Source organism: Oryx dammah, unplaced genomic scaffold (assembly GCF_014754425.2).
Source record: "Oryx dammah isolate SB20612 unplaced genomic scaffold, SCBI_Odam_1.1 HiC_scaffold_27, whole genome shotgun sequence".
Classification (NCBI taxonomy): Eukaryota; Metazoa; Chordata; class Mammalia; order Artiodactyla; family Bovidae; genus Oryx; species Oryx dammah.
This window is the reverse complement of record NW_024070211.1, coordinates 87,817,533-87,841,968: the sequence shown is the minus strand read 5'-3', so window position 1 is coordinate 87,841,968 and position 24,436 is coordinate 87,817,533. Positions and strand designations below refer to the sequence as shown.

At 34.9% G+C, this 24,436-nt stretch overlaps 1 long non-coding RNA gene across 1 annotated transcript in view; it reads right to left on the bottom strand.

Moving 5' to 3' along the window:
* The window catches only part of LOC120854772, a 166,297-nt gene extending 141,900 nt beyond the window's left edge, over positions 1-24,397 (bottom strand). The window contains exon 1 of the long non-coding RNA XR_005719056.1: positions 23,579-24,397. This is a non-coding gene — a long non-coding RNA (uncharacterized LOC120854772). The remainder of the gene's footprint in view (positions 1-23,578) is intronic.
* Between the last annotated feature and the right edge of the window lie 39 nt (positions 24,398-24,436).

Genomic DNA, 24,436 nt, shown 5'->3' with positions numbered 1-24,436 from the left:
AGATTCAATTCCTTGCGTGTTTTCTGCTCCTATTCTTTGCTCTTTTAGAGTTTTTTCTACCCTTTGTCTTTCTCAGAACAGTCTTCTCTTCCTTTTGAATAAGCTCTTCCTTTCTCTGAAAAGCCTCACTCCTCTCCATTATCCAACTTCAAACTAGCCAACTGTATTTCATGCAAGTAGCAGTTTTCCTTGATGAACACTTCCCTAATGATGGAGGGGCTGAAGACAAGGTAACTCTTCTCACACTGTTAGTGGGAATGTAAATTGATACAGCCACTATGGAAAATAGTACAGAGGTTCCTTAAACAACTAAAAACAGAGTTATCATATGGCCCTGCAATCCCACTCCTGGGCATATATCCAGAGAGAAACACAATCAGAAAGGATACATGTTCATTACAGCACTATTCAAATAGCCAAGATATGGAAGCAACCTAAATGTCCATCGATAGAGGAATATACAAAGATGTGGTACGTATATTCAAGGGAATATTGCTCAGTCATTAAAAACTGAAATAATGTAATCTGCAGCAACATGGATGGACTTACAGATTGTCATACTGAGTAAAGTAAGTCAGACAGAGAAAGAGAAATATCATATGCCATCCTTTATATGTGGAATCAAAAAAGAAATGATATAAATGAACTTACAAAAAAGAAACAGACTCACAGAGGACTTAGAGGATGAACGTATGGCTGCCAGGGGGAAGGAGAGGGGGACAGGATAGTTAGGAAGTTGGGGATGGACAGGTACACACTGCTATATTTAAAATGGATAGCGAACAAGGATCTACTGTATAGCACATGGAACTCAGCTCAATGTTATATGGTAGCCTGGATGGGAAGAGAGTTTGGGGGATAATAGACATGTATATGTACGCCTGAGTCTCTTTGTTGTTCACCTGAAACAATCACAATGTTGTTAAGTGGCTAAACCTCAATATAATGTAAAAAGTTTAAAAAAATATATAGCACTGGTAGCTCACGTAAAGAATCTGCCTGCCAATGCAAGAGACACAAGTTTAATCCCTAGGTTAGGAGGATCCCCTGGAGAAGAAAACTGCAACTCCAGTATTCTTGCCTGAAATCCCATGGACAGAGGGGTCTGGTAGGCTACAGTCCATGGGGTTGCAAAAGAGTTGGAAAAGACTTAGCGGCTAAAACAACAACATAGTGTATGTACTAACTAAATTATAAATTCATCAAGGCCAGAAGTTGTGCCTTACTCGTCTTTCTAATGCCAGTACCTAATAAATACCAAGCACTCAACAGATCACTTCTTCAGTAAGTTTTTAAAAAAGGCCTAGCAGCAGCCACAGCTCAGTTAACTTTTATGGAGTCCTCCTAAGACCTTCTTATGGGCCAAGCACTGTGCCACCAACTTTGCATGCACTCCCTCTGAATCTTCCTAAAAATCCTGCAGGATAGGTAGAGTTAATAACTCCTTTTTATAAATGGGTAAAATTATACTTAGAAAAACTAAGTATTTGAGGATTTGAAATCAAATTCTGATCTCTAAAATTCATGCTCCTATCTACTCTATACCTCAAGGGGGAAAATGTAACAAATAAGTTGTTATGAGGATTGTTTCAAGAAAGCATATTTAAACATTTAAATTGGGCCTTATCTATGGTATCTTAGTAGATGGTGCTTTGTAAGGCTTTCTAAGATAATCAAACACACAAAACCTTACAAACAATGGTTTCTCTACTTTTGTTGCTTCTGTACCTCATGTCTTACTATGTGCTGTTCTCAGTCTACCAAGCCCTTACCATATTACCCATCTATAGAGTTCCAATTTATACTTTACAACTTTGCTAGGGCATCACTTACGGACTTGAGGTTTTTCTGCCAAAGGAATTATTCTCATAGGGTGTTTCTGTTCTTCATAATTACTTTATTAATGTAAATTTGTAGATGACATTATATTTACTTATTTACATGTCTATTTTCCCTATTCGCTCTGAATGTTTTCAAAAGCAGAGCCCTTTTCTTACTCATCTTCATACCCTTTTTTGGGTAGCAAAATGCCAAGCATACATCAAAGTGTTTAGTAAAAATATTGGCTAGTTGAATTTCTGCCTCTCAGCTGGGCCTTCTGCAGGTTTTGAGGTTATTACCTGCCTCTAACCCCATCCAAGCAGGAAGGAAAAAAATATCCAGACTGGCCATTGTCCAAGTTCCTTCCCTTTAAAAATTTCCCTTTTCTTCATACAAAATGTATTCTATTCTTTTTGGTTTCAGAACCCTCATTCCAATCCAGGTCTGTCTGACTCTCTGCATAGCCTATGTTCTTAATGATTACAATATACCCAGGACATGTACCTGTTATGACTTGGTCTCGATTTGAATGTACAAATAAAAACAAAGCAAGCACTTCATAATCTCAGGGGTAGATAGACACTAAAAGTAGAGATGATTACCTTATATGATGATAAAAGATAAATGTGCATGCCATTAAGAGGGAGTAAATTTATTCTGCTTGACGAGGGTTAGGATGATATGACAGGAAGTGACATCCAAGTTAGGACTTGAAGTAAAACTATGTCCTTTTGGGTTATTGGGAAGGGGAGCAGGCAAGGCAAGAGGCATTATACAGAAGACAGAACCTGTGTAAAGGTAAGGATACCTGAACAAGCAAAATGTAAGTTTCAAAAGGAATCAGATGAGTGAGCTGCAAGAAAAGATGTAGGAGGAGACGTAATGGGAGAGAAGACTGGAGGTCTAAGCTGAAGGAAAACAGTGACGATAGAAGGGCTTTTGTGTCAGACTGAAAATCAGGTTGTATATAAGACAAAATTAAAGGGCATCCCTTAAGGTTTTTAATCAGGGTAGTAACATAAGTAGATTTATCTTTGGAACTAATTTTAGTAAAAGACAGAATATAGACTAGTGCGTAGAAAGCTAGAGGTAGATGAATTAACTAAAGAGACTACTTACTATCATTACTGAGCCAAGGAATGAGCTAAAGAAGAAGCAATAGGCTTAAAACGAAGACAAAACTAAAGAGACTTATGGATTAGGATGGAAACATTCTATAATATCTGGTTTATCTAGTGACTATAATGTAGAAAAGGGAAAAAAAAGCATGCTTTTTCTGAACCCTGATATCATCCACTTAATAGGTCTTATGATAATGCTTACTATCTCTATATATTTTTTTAAATAAAATAAATAGTTAAAGCAAGAATACTATATACTAATTACTTATTTGCAACTAAACTGCTCATCTGAGGTTTAGTAGCTAAATACTGTACATATCTTCTTTGGCAAAGTAGTATGACAAGGCTGTCATACTACTTCATACTATAGTGTAACTGTAGTATGAAAATAGTCATATCACAGTCATACTACAGCCATTTTACTGTCATACTATAGTATGAGCCCGCTTATTTAACTTACATGCAGACTACATCATGTGAAATGCTAGGCTGGATGAATCACAAGCTGGAATCAAGATTGCTGGGAGAAATATCAACAACCTCGGATGACACAACACTAATGACGGCAAGTAAAGAGGAACTTAAGAGTCTCTTGATGAGGGTGAAACAGGAGAGTGGTAAAGTGGGATTAAAACTCAACATTCAAAAAATTAACCTCATGGCATCCAGTTGCACCACTTCAAGGCAAACAGATAGGGGAAAAGTGGAAGCAGTGAGATTTTATTTTCTTGGGCTCCGAAATCACTGTGGACAGTAACTGCAGCCATGACATTCAGAGACGCTTGCTCCTTGGAAGGAAAGCTATGACAAACTAGACAATTAATTTAAAAAAAAGAGATATCACTTAGCTGACAAAGGTCGTAGAGTCAAAGCTATGGTTTTTCCAGTAGCCACGTATGAATGTGAGACTTGGCCCATAAAGAAGGCTGAGCATCAAAGAATTGATGCTTTTGATCTGTGGTGTTTGAGAAGACTCTTGAGAGTCTCCTGGGCTGCAAGGAGATCAAAACAGTCAATCCTAAAGGAAATCAACCCTGAATATTCACTGGAAGGACCGATGCTGAAGCTCAAGCTCCAATACTTTGCCCACCTGATGCAAAGAGCCGAAAAAACCCTGCTGCTGGGAAAGACTGAAGGCAGATGGAGGAGGCAACAGCAGAGGACGAGATGGTTAGATAGCATCACCGACTCAATGGACATGAATTTGAGCAAACTCCATGAGACAGTGGAGGACATAGGAGCCTGGCATTCTGCAGTCCATGGGGTTGCAGAGTTGGACATGACTTAGCAACTGAACAACAACAATGGGTCTTCTTTATCTGTTTGCAATGAAAGCTAGATAGCAAACCAGGAAGGGAGCAATCCACTTTAGGTGGCAGAGCTTTTCTATTCATATCACTCCCAGAGTAAAATACTGGCTAAAGATACGTTTAATTGGGTTGAGTCAGGATGACTGTTCTCAGCTATCTAGCTCTTGTCTCAGAGTTCTAGTCTCAAGTCGAGTTGAGGGTCCAAAAGCTATCCTCACAGGAATCCATCACTTAGGTGTGTTCCAAAACAGGTTACAGAGTTCAGTTACTGCAGTTTCATCAGCACTCAAGCACCCTGTGACCCTGATGTTTAAAGATCTCTCAAAAGCAAGGCACAAGAATTTGAAGATAGTGAATCTTAGCCCTTACTAAGAACAATAATTATTAATACCTGCTGCACTTTAGCATCATCTGAAGAACTTTTAAAAATAACAATACAAGGGTCCCCCACTTTCAGAGACTCTTATTTAAAGGTAAGAGGTTGGCCCTGAATGATTTTAATGTGCATCCAGCAGAACTATCTTAGAACTAGAAGAAAGAGTATATAAACTCTTTGCTTTAAGATGCCAAATTGTTAACGATTGGGTACGTAATTAATAAACTAATGAATTATATACGGTAAAGATTAAACTGTATGTCTTATGAAAACTGACAGTATTGTTTGGACAAATAAAATAGAAAAAACTCTTTTAAAAAACCTATTACTATTTTTACTATCACTTACAGTAATTATCATACTTTCCTAATTATCATGAATTTCAACAATGATTATGAATACCATTAAATATCCATCAAATGGGTTTCCCTGGTGGCTTAGCTGGTAAAGAATCTGTCTGCAATGTGGGAGACCTGGGTTCAGTCCCTGGGTTGGGAAGATCCTCTGGAGAAGGGAAAATCTACCCACTCCAGTATTCTGGCCTGGAGAATTCCATGGACTGTATAGTCCCTGGGTTTGCAAACAGTCGGGCATGACTGAGTGACTTTCACTAAACTATACATCAAATTAACTGCTGGTTTTATTTAATCAGAAGACAGAACTGTAGAAACAGAGAATCACAGGGCTAGATACTTACCTCTAGATGTACTACATGCTCAGACTTAAATGGACATGAACTTACATATAATTTAGAAAACTTAAAGAATGTATTAGCTAGCAGGTTGCTCTGATTAAATATCAAACCAGACAACAGCCCCTTATAGACTACTGAATTACCTGCTATTAAATGAGAAACAATAGCTGGGGCCCAAACTATCAAGTATTTTGAAATATAACTGACAGGCCAGTACTCTTGTGTTTAACTGATACTCACATAATAATATCTTTTTTTACACATGAAACTCTTTACTCTGTATACTATTTCTGGATAGAATCTACAACTTAATTTCAAAGTTAATAAAATAACAATATACAGTAGTAACTTATTTGATGAACATATTTGGAAGTTAGATGCAAATGGAGCACTTTTTCATTATGATTAAACTTTCTGAAATGCTTTATCCTCATTTCTCATTACTATTTAAGGAGCAGTGGCTTCTGACCTTTCAGCACTGCGTTTCTTGTGTTTCTTTTCAGCCAAGGGTAGGAAATAATTCTTAAAACCCTTAAGTACATCAGAAGAGCTTTCTATTTAAAGGAATTATTTAGTGAAACTTTTTCACCATTTACTTTCCAGCCTTTCTATGTTCAATTTTTCATGCAACAAGTTTTTAAACATCTGGCACAACAATATAGTGAAAATAGTATGTGTCCCCGAGAGACAAAACCACAAATATGTACCAGAAAAACAGTGAAGTTTTACAGGAGACATTACACCGTAACTATAAATGATGTATAAAGTAAAATACTTTTAGAAAAATAAATTTTCTTATAAATTTAAATATGTCTACATCATCATATCTGAGAAAGAGGTATAGTACTATTAGTTCTGAGATGACAGATCTAAGGTTGTAAAGCAGAACATGCATTTTCAACTTCCAGTTATTATTTTTGTCTTTAGTCTGTTGCACCATATTTCTCCTTTGCCATATGCATTGTAGGTGGGATGTTTCTTGTTGTTACTACATCTAGCTTTGCAGACTCAACTTTGAGTTTATTTATTTCTCAAACTGTGATCCTACAATTGTGCTTTGCTGTCCCTAAGTCAAAGTAATATCCCTTAAAAAAAAAAAAATTCAAATCTTTGTTAACCTAAAGGAATTAAATAGTAACACTGAAAATGAAATACAAAAATTACAAGGAAACAAAGATGAAATATGTAACTTTTTCCCAATCCTTACATCATTTAGTCAAAACCTTGTAAGTGATTGGAATACCCTTTAATAATTTATTACAAAGAATTTTTTTATCAGCCTTAACCAGAATTAGTCTACAGTAACAGGTATTCAAACCAGTGTTAGATCAAAACCATCCCGGAAAAATGTGTGCCTTTTATCTTGCACCATCCCTTGCTTTTTTTTCCCCCCAGAAACAAGTAAATTCAAGATAATTAAAGGAAACAATTTTATTCACTGAGAAAAAGAAAATACCCCTGAAAAGTTCTAATACACAGGACTTCAGGAACCACAGAACCAACATTTAAGTGTCTTCCAGGGGCACAGGACCCCCTTTTGAAAATTTTGTACATACACAGATTTAGCAGAACTGAAAGATCATTCAGTCAATGTTAAGGAAAACAAAAAGAAATTTTAAAAAATTTAAATAACATAAAAACAAGCATATAGAAATGAGTTTAAAAAGTACAACTCATCATATTATATTAACTATATTCAAATCTAAAGTGGCTGGTCAAAATTTCAAGGCATTGTATCTTCTTTTTTAGCTTCTTGCTTTAATCCAAGTGCCAAATACAACGGGGAGGAAGGGGACCTTGGTCCTAAATATACCACTTGCTATATGATCTGGGATAAATTGCTTACCTTTTCTGGGTTTCTATTTCTTAATAAAATTGAGAGGTTGAAAATTACATGCATTTATTATTATCACCTACAAGGTCTGTCTTTTACAACTCAACTTTATCTCCATTCTTTAAGTACCCGAGAGAACTGTTCTTTCTAGAGTTGATCACTCATAAGCTCCATGGTCCCCACCTGTCTTACCTATTGCTGAATATCTGGCTTATGGCAAGCAGTTAATATATGTAGAACATACAACTGAATGAATATTTATGCTTTTTTTATACCACGACAAAAAACCTGAGATTGGTTCCTGAGTCCTAGACCTCTCTTTACCTAACTGAATATGTAATATGAATATATAGGCAATAATGTACATCCTTCATCTCTTAGAGAAAAATTCCTGCTTATGAAAATATTACTATATTCCTGAGTCAGGATTTGACATCCCTTGGCAGCAGATATAGCCTTAATAATATTCTAAATATATCAATAACATTCTTATTTAAAGAGAATAATCCTTTTCACAAGCCATAACTTTAAAAAAGATTATTTTAAACACAACTATATTTTTAGTAGAAACTTAATCACATCAGGATTTACAAAATAATTTGAGTTTTCAAACTAGTTTATTAGATGATTAGGTTCCCTGAGTCTATGTCCTTAATAATTGGCAGAATGAATATATGAAAACACCAAAAAGGGAGACAGACAACATTTTGCAGAACTTGTTTAAAATTTAGACATTATTTCACGTGGAAAACAGTAAAGACATTGTGTCTTTGAATCAATATCTTGCTATTTTAAACATATATAGAGTTATCTTTGTTTACTGAAATAAAAGTGGTATTTATGTGAAAATCCCCACAAAGGCTTGGAAATTGTTAGACTAAAACACTAATTTTAAGTTTTGTTACTTTTAAAGAGAAAATTAATAATAAATTATTTTACATAAAATACTTCCTAAGCAACTATTGGAGAAGGCAATGGCACCCCACTCCAGTACTCTTGCCTGGAAAATCCCATGGATGGAGGAGCCTGGTAGGCTGCAGTCCATGGGGTCGCTAAGAGTGGGACATGACTGAGCGACTTCCCTTTCACTTCTCAGTTTCATGCATTGGAGAAGGAAATGGCAACCCACTCCAGTGTTCTTGCCTGGAGAATCCCAGGGACGGGGGAGCCTGGTAGGCTGCCGTCTATGGGGTTGCACAGAGTCGAACACAACTGAAGCAACTTAGCAGCAAGCACCTATTAGACATTCTTCCGTTATTTCTCTAACCAATCACTTATAATTCTCTCTTAAAGAGATGGTTTTGAATTTTCTAGTCATCACCATTATTTTCTAGATTGCAACCAAACTGTTTATCCCTTGCTTAAAATGATGAGTTATAGACACTATACAATATTTTAAATGAGGAAAAGCAAACATCGATTCTATTCTATTTTGTTTTAAATGCTATATCTATTCTATTTTAAATGCTTCTCTATGTCTTTCTAAAAAACAGAAAGTTCTTACAATCCTGCTGCTTTTCAGAAGTTCATTGTACAATAATTTATTCTTTGAAACTTAGAGTCACTTTTCACAGAAACAAAATATTAAGAATGATGGTTAAATTTCTTGAGTGGCTCAGAAAAGCACGTTGAAGTGATAGCACTATCTATTTAAAGGTACTATGAGAAATAGGAGAGGTTTCTGTCTAGCTTATCAAAGTTGGGGGGGGAGGAGGTAGGAGGAAGTCAGTTGATAACTTAAAAAAGATACTCAGCCCTTAAATGTTCTAAGGGATAGTAGGCCACCTCTTAGCTTTAATTAGTTTAATCCCACTTAAGACAAAATTTTTCATACTATCTTTCCAGTGAATCAACCTTAAGTAAGTTAAGTTCTAGTTACTCAGTTGTGTCTGACTCTTTTTGACTCCAGGGACTGTAGACTTCCAGGCTCCTATGTCCATGGAATTCTCCAGGCAAGAATACTAGAGTGGGTAGCCATTCCCTTCTCCAAGGGATCTTCCTGACTCAGTGATTGAACCAGGGTCTCCTGCACTGTAGGCAGCTTCTTGATCATCTGAGTCACCTTAGGTAAGAGGACATTAAAGGAGACACAAGCCAATGAAAGTTTGGAAGAACAGAATAATACATCTTTAAAGTTTCGTTTGCCAACTAGTGAGTTTGTTGTTTCAATATGTAATAAGCAGTAAAGATGTGTGGCTCAGCAAGCTGGCACATGGATTATTCTGATTCTAACGTCAGTCTTCCTACTGACTTTAAAACTGTCATGCTTTAGAAGGTCCTGAACTTTATGTCTTTTTCTTTATGGGATATGACAGGGATTTCCACCCCCCCCCCACTCTCTCAGTAATAGATTAAGAAGTAAAAATAATGTAAAAAATTTAGCAAATATAAAATGCTACATAAAAAAGTCTGATATATTTTTCAAGTAACTGTAGATTAAACTGAATTTGTCTTATCCTGCCAAATGAGAAATTATCAAATTAGACCCTTATCATATTAGTCAAAATTTTAGATACAGATAATACATATAATCACTATTAATACCTAATGCTAATATGGTACTCAATACATCTGAGGCATTTTTAAAGATGAAATATATTAATATAAATAAATATTCAAATCCCTACTCTTACCATTTGACTATGTAGCATTTTGTGCCTCCATTTCCTCATCAGTAAAATATGTATAATTGTGCCCACTTAGGGTGGTCTAGAGCAGTGGCTCTTAATTTTTTTGCAACATTGTTGTTTTACTGTGCAATTGTAACATTGTCTATTTACAACTGCAATTAAGATCAACAAATAAAAAAAGGAAATTTATTCAATATTATTTCACTTAATAAGAATTGCCAAAAGCACAGTTGTGAGCTATCAGTAGAGTATCTACATGAACAAAATGTGCTCATTTATTACCTCTATTAATTGATGTATAATAACATTTACAAATGCCCATTTTATTAACAAAGTACAGAAAAGCAAAAAGATGAAGCAAAACAATCATTCATCTACAAAATTACAGAAAAGTCTTAAAACAATTTTAGGAGCCAATTTAAAAATTTAATGCATATATAATTTCAGAAAGATTCTAAAACATGATTGCTATTAATAGAAGAAGCAGAGAAGGAAAAGGAAAGGAAACTACGTTTTAGTGAATGTTCACAACATGCTAGGATTTTATATGCACTTGGTACTCTATCATTTAATAGTCACAACTCTGTGAGAAACTCCATCACTATACTAATTTTACAGACAAACTAAAGTTTGGCACTCTTAACAGTTCACGGTTGACTACTACAGAAGTCAGTATATGGAACCTGTGTTCAAACCCAGGCCTGTTTCTGAAGTTCTAAAGGTTGTTTCCTATTTATAAAGAGAGTATAAAGGTTAACACTGATCACCTGTGAATACTGTGGTTAGAAGAATATAGAAATGACTATTAAGTTCAACATTTATATGAAGGACAAATTTCATAATTGTTCATTTCCAAAGTTGTAGGATTTTTATTAATAACAAGAGAAAATGGTTATTTGTCTCACTTTTACACTCTTATCAGAAGTTCCAGGATAGGTACATACAAGCTGTGAAGAAATAGGAGGAAACTTCCTGAAGCGTGTTCCTTGGAATGTTTTTAGAATGGTGAGTGACACAAAATAAGCACTCAATAAATGTTAGTGATTACCACTGCAGTAAAAAACAAAACAAAACCTTCTGTAATCACATTATTAAAATTTTGATGAAGAAATCTTACTTGGAGGAGAGGGGAATCAAATCTACCATCACAGAACTAGGGATCTTTGGAATAGACTTTGACAGAAAAAAAAGTAGAGAGTTGTATTAATAAAACAGAGGAAACACATAAATCACAAAATAACTCCCAAGTCATTCTCTGGTTTTGTTGATGACCCCTTAAGAGTTATCAGATAAATTTAGTAAACTGTCTTTTCAAACACTAGTAAGCTTTCCAAATACTTATGGCCTATGAATCATCAGTAATTTGCTAGACACTGTAGTAAAATAAATCAATACTAATGATACTGTCTCATTTAGAATGTTTTATAAATAAGTAAAAAAAAGCAAATACATAAGTATATAAACAGTAAACTCAGTTATATAGTTCTTAATTTTACATGTTTATCTGTTTTAAAAATCATACCTGAGAATGCCAGAAAGGTAACTTTAAGATTACCCGATTGGGGCTTCCCTCGTGGTTCAGTGGTTGAGAATCCACCTGCCAATGCAGGGGACACAGGTTCAATCCCTGGTTTGGGAAGATTCTACATGCCATGGGGTAACTAAACCTGTATGCTGCAACTATCAAGCCCATATGCCCTAGAGCCTGTGCTCCACAAGAGAAGCCACTGCAATGAGAAGTCCATGCACTGTAATGAGTGGCCCCTAGATAAAGCCCCATAACAACAAAGATCCAGCACAGCCAAGAATAAATTAATTAAATTTCAAAAAAAAAGCTTACCTGACAAAAGATACATTGGCAGAATTCATCAGCCAAGAGCAATGTGATGGCACCCTGTCCATTCAGCAAATGCTTGCATGTATTTTACCTTTTCCTTACAATGTAACACATTTTGTGATATTTTGGTCTTAAGAAAATTCAAGTAATTTATTGATCTTTTTATAATGTTCTTAATACTTGGGGCATTTCCTGAAGCTTTAGTTATTAATTAGATTGTTTATTAATATAGACAGAAACTGGTGTTCAAACAAGCTTAAAATTTAAACTTCAACAAGAAATGAAAATCTTATTGACAATGTTCTAAGTTAAAAGGAAAATAAGAATTAAAAAGTAAATTTCTTCAATTTTGTCTTTAAAAGTAGGAGTTCAAGAGACATACACATTTTCAAGGGCCTGAAATAGTTAATTTAGAAATTTGTAACTACTTCTGACTGCTGAATTACAGTTAAAAAAAAAAATATATATATATATAGTAGGCATACTATTGTTACCATTTTGCAATACTACTTTTTTTGGTCACACTACTGAGTGTGTGGGATCTTAGTTTACTAAGACCAGGGATCTAACCTGTGCCCTCTAGGGTGGAAGTGCAGCCCTCTAATCTCTAGACTGCCAGGGAATTTCCAAAATTCTGCTTTAAAAAAAATTGTGTTCTATAATGTTAACAAAAATATGTTAAGATTTGGAACATTCAATTTGTGAATGTGATGTCTTTTACTTTCTCTTTCTTGGTATGCTCCTAACATCACACTGTTCTATATCGAGATGCCAATTGTGGGTCTTCTCAAGTCGTCCAGTTGAATATGACATCATACGTTATGCTTTCTTACACTGGCCTGGTATACTTGCAGACTTATTCTTTTTCTTAATTATTCAAACTTAGTCCATCATACCGAGAAGATTCTCTTAAGCACATAGAGACAATTTTAATCCCCATTTTGCTTTTCTTTTCTAAGTTCCATCTAGGTACGTTTAGGGCACAATGTTATATTCACTACTTTTAATTGTTAACTCTAATAAAGGGATTTTAGGAGACAACCACTACAACAATGACTCTATGGGACAAAGTATGAATTTTAAAATGAAATAAAAATAAACTGTAACAATAACAACTCTTTTACAAGTAAAGCTGACACAAACAAGAGGGGTTTCAACCAAATGGATCCACTTATACAGGGATTTTCTTTAATAGTAAATACTACAGTACCACAAGATCTGCAATTGGTTGAATCCTCCAAAATAGAAGAACCATGAATAAAATGACCAACTATAAATTATACTCAGGTTTCTGACTGCTTGGAGGGTTGGCATCCCTATCTCAGAACTGTTCAAGGGTCATCTGTGGTAATAAGTTTTTTTGTTGAATATATTAGTTTAAGTTTATATAGTAATTCTACAGATAAGAAAATCTTGGAGACTTCCCTGGTGGTCCAGTGGCCAAGACTCGGCACTCCCAGTGCAGGGGGCCCAAGTTCAATCCTTGATCAGGGAACTAGATCCCACATGCTGCAATGAAGACTGAAGATCTTGCATGATGCAACTAAGACCCGGAGTGGACAAATAAATAAGTAATTTTAAAAAAAGAAAAAGAAAAGAAAATCTTCACCTACAACATCCTGTAATTTGGCTCCTACATAACTCCTCAGTATTACTTCTCACCATGTTCTTAGCTTCTGTCACTCTGACCTTCATTTAAGGTTATGTATTATGCTCTCCACCATCAGGAATTTTTGAACAAACTGTTCCTTCCACAAAACATTTTTCTCCCCCTTGATCAAGGTGACTCAAATTCATCAACATTTCAGCTAACTAAACACTTTCTTAAGCAAAATAAAAGCTTCCCTTGGTCTTACTTATTGATTAAATTATCCTTCTAAAAGCCCTCATATTAAATACCATGTACCTCTATACAGCAAATGAAATAGTTTCAATTTTGCATTAATTTATACAATTATCTCATCAATATCCTTCATTTCTAGGACTTAAGTTCAAAAGAGCAAGACCCATGTCTTTTTTCCCTTACTATTCCAGTAAGCACATAATAGGTGTGAACCCACATTTGTTGAGGAAAGACATTAGCTAACTGCTGATTTAAAAAAAAAGATAAACACCAAATTAATGACCTCTACATAGTTTTGGAGGAAAAATTTTTATGACTTTTTGGATGGAACAAAACACAGAGTCATATTTGATAGAACTTGTTAAAATTGCTATTCTTCAGGAAAAAAAAAAAGTTCAGTAAATGGTAGGGAGTAGGTGCGATGGTAAGTTACATGATGAGGCCAGCTGGAAGTAAATTTAAATAAATCTTTTAAAGTGACTGGAGAAAACATAAACTATATCTTTTTGCTATTTTTTAGAATTTATATATGATTTATAATTTTAATTGTACATTACTGATCCTAGGAACCAACCTAAGTATGAATTTTAATTATGAAGGGAAAAAGAACCTCAGTATCCTTGGATAAAATTTTCCTATTTTAACTATAGTGTTAAATTTCCAACTCATACACTTGCTTCAGATTCTGACATAATTACCAGTCATAGTTGCAAAGAACTATTTTCACTGTCTGATTTTTTTATGCAAGTTATTTTTTTCCCTATTTCTTTTCTGACTTGCATTCTGGGAAATCCTAATTTACCAGGTTATTCTGAAATTCAATCCTAGCTTTCAAACTAGTAAAAATGAGCTCCCCTATCTCCTTATTCCATTGGAAACTTTGTCTTTACTTGAAATACTCTCTTCTGAGGATCTCTCCTCTACCTAAATTCTGATTAACTCAATGTCCTCCTAAGAAGTCCACTGTGACTTACTCTACAGAATTCTAATTCCTTCTTTACTCTGAGTATTTACATACTCAGTTTGGTGTCATTTTACAAAGGCTCCTTAAGTGTTTTTCAAGTATAAGTTTCAGTCACTAAAAAACAACAAAAAAAAGACTTAATCTTAAAAACTTTTGTTTTATTTTTGTCTTCTATTCAAACCAGTTGGCAAATACAGAAAACATCATAAAAATGTTAAGTGACTATGCCATCTGTATTTTGAATGAACATACAATAATTTGGATTACTGATTAAAATAATGAAAGTCCATCTTAGGTCCATACATTTTATCTTATCTGAGACTGAAAAACATACTGTCTACTACTTTTAAGACTGACAGTCTTCACTGGTTCTCCAGGTTATATTTTCCCAGGATAGTGAGAAATGCATTTTGCAATAAGAAGCAAAATAAAAAACCAGTATAGATTACATCCACTGTTCCTGCCTCAACTGACTAGGCTTTTCACCCTGTTAGGTAAGATTAGATCAGTCCAACAGACCTAATTCTTTATCAAGCTATGATGATTGTTAGCTAATACTCAATTCGCTTCAAGGTAGTCATGGACAGTTGATTAGGGGTATGACTGCAATTTTCATGGGTCATTCTTTTTCTCTATCCTTTAATATATAAAATTATAAAATTAGCAAAAAATTATAAGAAAATTAAATTCCATTATAAAATCAGTACATGCATATGAGCTGATTCTTAAAAACAAATCTAAGAGTTGGACACGACTTAGCGACTAAAGAAAGAGAATAGTAAAGTATTCAAAACAGTTAAGAATTCTTCAACCTTCCAGCATCCCACATACATACTTTCTATAAACTAAGGAGTCAATTTGGTACATATTTTTAAAAACATTTCTTAATGTATTTACATAACTATAAGGCATATATTTTATACAACTTTTCTTTTTATAAAAATATATGCAATAAACAAAATTGTGCTACTTGTGTACAAATATATTTTTATATGTTGTATACATGTTAATCTTTCTTTTTTTAACATAAATGGAATCATACTATGCACATTATTCTGTGACTTGGTTTCAATTTAGCTTTAGCGATCTTTCCAGGTTTTTAGCCCACAAAAATTTTGCATGACTATTGTTAGTGCTTATCTTTAGACATCATAGGTAGTATTTCCTAACCTCCTACCCTATAATATTCCAAAATGAATGGATTATTAGTTTCAGTGCCAAGGAAAATGAGTAATGCAGCTTTCTCCATCGTAATGTTGCTTATTTTAAGACTGTTATAGCAAGTTTTCATTCAGCTTAATATCATTTTTCATCATTCCCAAAATGTTTAAATCTATAAATTTATATTTTAGTAAAAATATATGTATATAAAGAATATATACATTTAGTAAATCAAGGTTTAAAATTAACAAAAATTAAAATTTATCTTTATAAAAAGCAAAAGAAAGAAAGAAAGTGAAAGAAAATGAAGTCGCTCAGTCGTGTCCGACTCTTTGCGACCCTATGGACTGTAGCCCACCAGGCTCCTCCGTCCATGGGATTCTCCATGCAAGAATACTGGAGTGGGTTGCCATTTCCTTCTCCAGGGGATCTTCCCAACCCAGGGACTGAACCCGGGTCTCCCGCATTGCAGGCAGAAGCTTTAACCTCTGAACTACCAGGGAAGCCCATATAATATAGCAAATCTGACTGCTAAATTAGAAAAACTAGACACATACACAATTCATTTTCTGATTCAATTATACAAAAAACAGAGAAGCTGCTGAAAACTGTTTTCAGAGAATTCTTACCAGCTTAAAGAAAACTTTAAAAACAGTTTATCATCATACTGAAAACACAGAAACCACAAACGGTAAGAGCAGCAGACCAGAAAAACAATATGAGATTGAAATCTGTATTATGTGCATCTAGTCTCCTCTCATATATGTAAGAAAACTGTAGTAATGTGACTGATAGTTTTGTTTTTTAACAGACCAAATAATACTATATTCTTCAAACTAGAAACAGGGGTCAAATCAAGTGGATAGCAAAATGAACACCTACTAAAAATTTACTAATCTTAAAGAAAGCTACCCTGGATCACTTAAATAAGATGTTCAAAAAGATAAGCTGTTAGGTTTTATTATCAAAAAAGATTGTTAAAAGGAAATGCTATAGTACGTGTAGAAGAAAATACAGTTCATTTTTACACTTCTATAAAATAATTAAAAGTTAGTACTTGCTAAATAAAATAGGAATTCGTAAGGATTGGCGTGATTTAGGAAAGCCTATGGCCACACAAAATCATTGCCATAATTACTGGTGGTATTTGTAGCTGGTAAGAGCTTTCTGATATACAGTGAACTGAACACTGTAGCTTTAATTGAAGTTTGAATGTTATAAACAGTTAGATGTCTGGCTCTGGCCTGCATTCTAATACCATCAGCAGAACAGAGATGGGAAGCATAAACAAACCTTTTAACTAGATTACAGTCTCCAAAATGGCCAAGAAATCCTTCAGTACAAACTCCGGTGTGACGAATGTAGAAGAAGGAAAATGATTTTGGAATAATGCTAAAAAACAACTTCTAAATTTCTGTCATTACTGGAATATGTATTCGATTTCTCCTAACTATTTTGATGTTACTTAATATTCAGTAATGACAACTTTATTTATCATTAATTGAAGTCTGAATGTTCACTGAGTTCACTGAATATTCACTACAGTGTTCAGTTCATTGTATATCAAAAAGCTCTTACCGGCTACAAATACCACTGGTATGATAAATACCCAAATAAATAAAAATCTTTTCTATTTTACATAACATATACTTTTTAGATCAGTATACTTTTTAGATCAGTAAAGAAGCTATGTAAAAATCAACACATTTTGTTGAATGTGGAATACTTCCCTCCTCTAACACCAGTCAACCTAGATTATTATTTTTAGATACTAGAGATATTAAGAATGTATGGATTATGTTAATTAGTGGTCAACAGAGTAGTAGATACTTCTGGAATCAAGGCACAGAAAACAACAGCTTCGCATACAAGGAAAAATCACAGAATTTAATTACAAGTTCTCTTAAGAAAAGGTTACAAAGGTCAAGACAAGTAAGGACTCAAATCAGAATTTTAACCAACTCTGAACTGTATGCTTTCCACCATGTATGGTATCATTAGTGATTTTCTTTTCTGTCCAGCTACATTAGAAGATAAACCTTAATCTACATTAAGCCTAGTTCACCCTTTGTCTGAAGAGTTATACTGAGTCATTCCAACCTCTAAAATCTTACATTATATAGAAATACCTCAAAGCGAAATGCTAAAGAGTTAGAATCTCTACTTTCAACTGAATTACCTGTAGGTTATCTAAAGGAGATTATTTAGGACCATAGATTTTTTTTCACTCCCACCAATTATTTAGATTAGTTTAAAAGCAATAAATCGCATTTATTATAAAGCTTCTTTTCTAAAGAATAACAGATGACATAGAATAGTTCTATAGCATTTAAAAATATTTCCAAACTCTACTGGTCATATGCATTGGTATAATATTTATGGGATAATAGAGTAAGCATACAGAATGAATTGCATTACTTAGGATGGATATGAAAGTTACTTTATTAATAAAATAGAATTTTTTTAAATTATTTTTTTCTCCTAAAAGTAAAGGATATAAAAATCAACTTTGCTAGCTGGATCTTAATTCAGTAGCTGCCTTAAAGAACAACTACATAATAATTTCGGCATCTAGAGAATCCAAGTCATACATTCTTATACCAAAAAAAATTGACTTTAAGCAATACTAAAAAGCATATGTTAAACTTCATCCTATATTCATCATGTAGTAATTATGAAAAATATTGTAAGATAGAGGGTACAGAAAGTACGCATATATACATACCAAAACATTAGGCAATATAATATAGGTTTTCCATTATCAACAGTTATACAAAAATTTTTATAGTAAATATTCAGTGGATCACAAATTGTTGAAACCTTCAAACTTCTTGAAACAAAATGCTAATAATTCTATGCAAGACAAAGGAAGTTCAATATCTAGAAGGTCTAACTGTCATTTTTGCTGTATGATGAGAAGACTGACTTTATGTATATTTTATTTCCAAGTTGTACACTGGTCTGCATCTACATTCCTTAGAAATGACTGGATTTTTTTAGTTTGTTTTTCTGTCCTTATAAATTTTGAGAAAATTTTCAGTACCCTATCAATAAGCTACTGAGCCACAATTTTACTAATGTTTACCAGAGTACTTACTGACTGAGAAAAATTCCTTACTGTCTTTAATTAGAAAGTGTCATGAATTTACCTTGATGGAATATTTTGCTGCCAATAGGTTTTTTTTTTGTTTCTTTTATTCTAATAGGTTTCCTCATTTATAACATGGAGACAATGTTACAATGTTTATAGGACCACTTTAAGGACTGACTGAGATTGATAATATTTATCACAGAGCTAGTCAGTTAAAATGAATGGTAAGTAATATAATTATTACTAACACAGAAAATTAAGAATGAATGTGAAATAGATCAGAATTGACTGACCCTCAGAAATCTATTTACCTTCACAAAATACTGTACCCAGCAGGGGATCCCCTCCTTTTTTTAACCAGTGAAAAAGTATTATTCTAAAAGGTATAAAAGAACAAAGGAAATTCAGGAAATCTCTAACATGCTTTTAAACTTATGTATGAAAAACTATGACAGAACTAAGATAGTACTTTTTGTTTCTAAGAAATCATTCAACTAAGAACTCATTTTACTAAGGTACTAGAAACGATGTCACATATAAAGATTAAAAACTGCACCTGATTTAAAACTAGAACGGGGAAGTTTCTTATGAGGATACTGGAGAAATACATGAAGCACACATTAAAAATCCCAAACTCCTGAACGGTATGTGTATGTTAGTTGCTCACTCACGTCCGACTCTTTGTGACCCCACAGACTGTATGTAGCCGCTCTGTCCATGGAATTCTCCAAGCAAGGACACTAGAGTGGGTTGCATTCCCTTCTCCTGGGGATCTTCCAGAGCCAGGGATGGAACCCTGGTCTCCTACATTGCAGGCAGATTCCTTATCATCTGAGCTACCAGGGAAGCCAATTAATTATTCCATTTTAATTAAATCATACTGTCAGCTTAAACTATGGTAGAAAATAACTAAATCTGTACAATGTCTTCCAATGAACCATGAAAGATAACTTCTTATATGAGATGTAAAGAGAAAGTTACTTTAGAAGGAAAAAAAGTTTAAGATTAGAGAGTTGAGTTTTTAGGAGAGGTGATAATTTAGTAAAGAATACATAATTTAATGAACAGCGTTGGTCACCTTCAAAGAAAAGTATATAGCAATAAAATATCAGAAGTGATAGCCATATACACTATCTTCATGGTCTAAAATTACTGAATTATACACAGAAATCTCCAGAATACAGTATTAAGTGCAATTTTTTTTCTTTATATTAGTCTGTTCTAATAAAATACAGCAAATATCCTTTTTAAACATCCATTTTCCTACCTGGCACTATCCATTTAGTTGGTAAAATTAATTTAGGTAGAAACATTAAATAATTTATGACCAATACACCTGTGTAACACAATTAAGATACCTTCCACAAACTGTAGGGACCCATCCTTGTTTCTCAGATGCCTAGCATGGTGCCTGACATACATCAGATACTCGATAAACGTTTAATGAGTGAGTACAATCTGTTTAGCACATACATTCAAAATACAGACAAGTTTGCAAAGGTTCATAAGTTGCACATAGGCTTTCTGGCTGACTTCCTGGGGTCCCACTGATGACTAGGAATAATCTTCATATCCACAGAAAACTGGAAAGTTGGTAATTGTCTGGGTAAGGACCGAAAAAAACAAAGGGAAACACGTCACCTATGTTACAGTTGCTTTATAGAGGTGGTAAATGCAGGCTAATCATTCCAATAACCTATTCTGCCAGTTACTCAATGAAATGAAATTTAAGTATATTCCGAATATTTGCTAGTACACTCTTAATTGGAATTTTTTAATCCCTTATTTAAAATAAATCATTTTTGTCAAATCGCATCCTGTACAGAGTATGCTTTTACTTCTTATGAGTACTATTTGTTAACAGGATTTAATTTGGCCACTAGAAAAAGTGAGAACCATAGTAAAGATAAAGAAAAAAAATCATGGTAGTGAATACACTGTAGCAGGAAGGAAAGGAAAAAGGAAGAAAATGAAGAAACTCTACATCTAAGAGTCAAGAAATTCAAATATGTCTAACTATAATATCAAATATGACAAACAACCATTAGGGCCTACTGTGTACTGAAAACTGTGCTGTGGAGGATATAAATGCTAACAAGAAAAAAAAATTTAGTCTTACTTAAGTAGTTCATAGAGCAAGTTTCATAAAAAAGCATTTATAATACAATATGCATTTTTCATATATATATATATAGTTTAATACAGGAGTAAGAAGTATATTCACTGGTTAACCAGAAGTGCAGGGGGGAAAATAATCATTAGGGAAAGCTGAAATAATTCTCAAAACAGTCACAATCCACAATGAGAGGAATCAGTACCCCCTAAAAAAAAAATCAACAACAAATTACTGAATTGTAAATGGACAAAATTACAGTTTTATAGCTATTTATTTTAATATTATTAGAATATGACCCCATATAAACACCTTAAGTGTCATGTACACAATAGTTTTATTCCTGATAAAAGAAAATGAGATAGTGTAGCTTAGTGAATGTCAAGAGACCAGAGTTCTCTGGTCCATGTGCTGTCTACTTTCAGGCCTTAGAACTCTGCATAAGCTTCTACAACTCTCTGAACTCCCACAATATGGAAAATGAAGCGTTGGACAAAATGACCTCCAAGATACCACCTCCATGAAACTTACAACTCTAAAATATATCTTAATACGTAAAAAACAAGCCATAAAAAAATAAACAGCTTTTTTAAAGGTAAGTCATTTTTCAACTTAGAGGCAGTCTAGAATCTTTAAACTATATAGGGTTACCCTGAGGGTGGTGGAATAAGAAATGTTTTCAAATAAAAACAGAAAGTAAGTAAAGTATTATAATCAAGCTATAAATTTTCTCTCAGCTGCCTACTGGGAAACTAGCACCCCAATAACCTACTCAATTCACTTTACTTAAAAGTTATTTCTTCATTATATTCTACTTCCGTCTTTTACGTTAAGGTTGCTGAGGTATTAAGGTGAGGACAAGAAATCCTAGGTGGATCTGAAATACTATTACTGGGAGACAAACTTGAACTTGGCACAGATTTCTGCCAAAGTGCACCAATTACACTTCAGAGAAAGGTAAGAAATTGTTCAAATTCACAACAGAAAGGAGAGAAATAGGACCATGTTGTTTATTGCTACACAGCTTTTCCTTCCCCTGTGTAAATGTCTACTTTTGCACACAGTTGGTAATTAAAATTTTACAGAACAAGCTTCTACATATGCAACGCTTTCCTGTCTCTAAAGTGTAAATATATTGTGTTTTCGCTTTACCATCAAGAAAATTAAAAAATTAAAAGTATTATCATGTCTTTCTAATATTTGTGTCAAATATCCTTCTAGATTTATTTTTCTTCAATCCTTTCTAGTTGATCAAATTGCTGTTTTCACATTGCCAGTCTGATCACAAAATTGCTACTTTACAGGAGAATATTTTTTGCTGACATAAATTATGGGATCAGAGATACCAATGCAGTTATAAGAAAAGGGTGTGTATGTGTGTGCGTGTGTGAGAGAGAGAGAGAGAGAGAGATTGTGTGTGTGAATGTGTGCATCCATCTTTAAGGAAAGGATAAAGAAATGTACATATGAAACAAAATACCACTTTCTAATGTAAGCCCTAGTAAAAGGCCTACATCAGAAACATACTTTCTGGCATTTCTGAAATCAAATACAATACTGAATTTGAAAACCATTCACTGAGAACATACCATGTAAAAATGAAAAATAGTTATTTTTATCAAGACTGTTCCTCTATAAACCTAAATCTGATTTATCTTTCAATTTATATCTCACTACAATGCATGTACTAACTATACCATCATGATTTCCTTGACTCATGAAAACATTTTAGGAATTTGTACCCTTTCACATATAGTGAGCAACCTGGTTCAGTACCCCCCAGAGATGAAAAACTCATCTCAATTTACAACAGTAAATAAATAATTCAGTTAAAACTGCAAGTGGTACTAATCCAGCAAACTATTGATGGAGAGGTTTGGCCTTCCATAAAGTCAGAACAACATAAAAGTTTTCAATGGGGATTACTTGTTCAGACGAGTTACAAAGATTAGAAAAATACTCAGATTAATTATAAAATAGATAATATTCTCATCTTATGTAAAATAAATATCACGAACACATATAGGGAGAAACAATACCAGTGATATTTCACTTAAAGCATTTTAAGCTTTTAACTTTAATATGCTGATTTATGAAACAAACATTAAACAAAAAAAGCAGTAATACAAGTCAAAACCTAACCAAAGGCCTCTATCAACCCAAATTTTGAAATTTTCTATTCAAGTCAGACAAAACGAAAAAAAAGGAAAATTAAACCCAGGAAGCAAAAACCAATCAAGTCTGTTCCAACACTGAAGTCAATATCCAAATCACATACAGAACCAAAAAGGGGAAAACACTCAGGTCTACAAATGGATAAGCAGTTCCGATATAATCCAGATCCCGACATTTTCCCACTCAGAAACAAATGCAGTGGAGCTTTTCCTAGGGAAAAAGGAAAAAAGCTCTCCAAATGATTTTTTTAAAGTGACATCTAGAAAGTGTGCCTCTTTCTGTCTCTTTCCCTGGCGCCTCATTGGAGGAAGGAGGGGGTTGTTTTTGTATTCTCCCCCACTGGAGCAAGACACAATCAGATGTTAGCTGGAGGAGAGAAACCACTTTTGACAACAGCAAATAAAAATAAAAAGTGCCCTTCCTCCTCTGACAGGATGGGCACCCACCTCACACACCCCTCCCCACTCCAACCCCTCCTTCACCACCCCCCCAGCACCACCCCCTCCTCACCCCGGAGCTCCACTGCGTATGTGGTTTGGTGCTACTGTTGCCCCGGAGTTAAAGTCAGAGCCAGAGGAAGGCAATGAAGCCCCCACAGACACACTTACCTTTTCTGCCCCCCACTTTTGAGTGCCTTCCCTGGAGCTGTGGAGGATGACACAAAGGGTAATAAAGGGGGGGGGGTGGAGGAGGAGGAGGAGGCGAAGGAGGAGGAGAGCTGGGGAAGTGGCTGCTCCTGGGTGTAGTGAGATGTCTCCAGCCAGGGCCAAGCAGCAGCAGCAGTAGCAGCAGCAACAGCAGAGAAGGGTCTGTGTTGCTAAGAGGCTTTTGGTCTCTTTCTCTCCTCTCACGGCCAAAGAGGAGGAGGATGGAGGGGGCTCGGGAGAGAGGCTAGTGGAGGGGTGAGGGGGTAGGAGTCGTGGATGGGGGTTTTCGAAGAAGAAGAAACTCCTTCTCCTTCTCTCTCAGGCTCAATCCCCCTCTCAGGTCTCAGGGCTGGAGGGTGGGGGAAGGAACTCAGCCGCCTTCCCCCCACCCCCCTCAATTCAAGGTTGAAGTGGGATAAAATTAGTGTCCTGTCCCTTTAAAAATAGAAATAAAAGGTGCCCCCCCTCTGCCACTGCCTCTCTCTTCATCATCAGCTGCTGCTGCTGCTGGGGTCTCTCTGCTTTGGGGGGGAGGGGGGTTCGGGTAGAAGAGACGGGAGGCACTCACTGCGCATGTCCCTCTCTGACGGGAGGCTGGTTGGTTGAAGGCAGGAGGAGGGGGAGGGGAGGAAATGAGATGGTTTCCCAGAAGGCTCCGAGGCGATCGCGACCCGGAAGACATTGTAGCAGGGGGTAGAGAGGCGGGGGCGGAGAGTAGGAGGAAGTCGCTACTCTTTAACACCCCCAGTCCCCTCCTCCCTCCTAAGGGAAAGTGGAGGAACGGAAGTGGGCGGGGACGGAGGCTAAAGGAGGTCACGT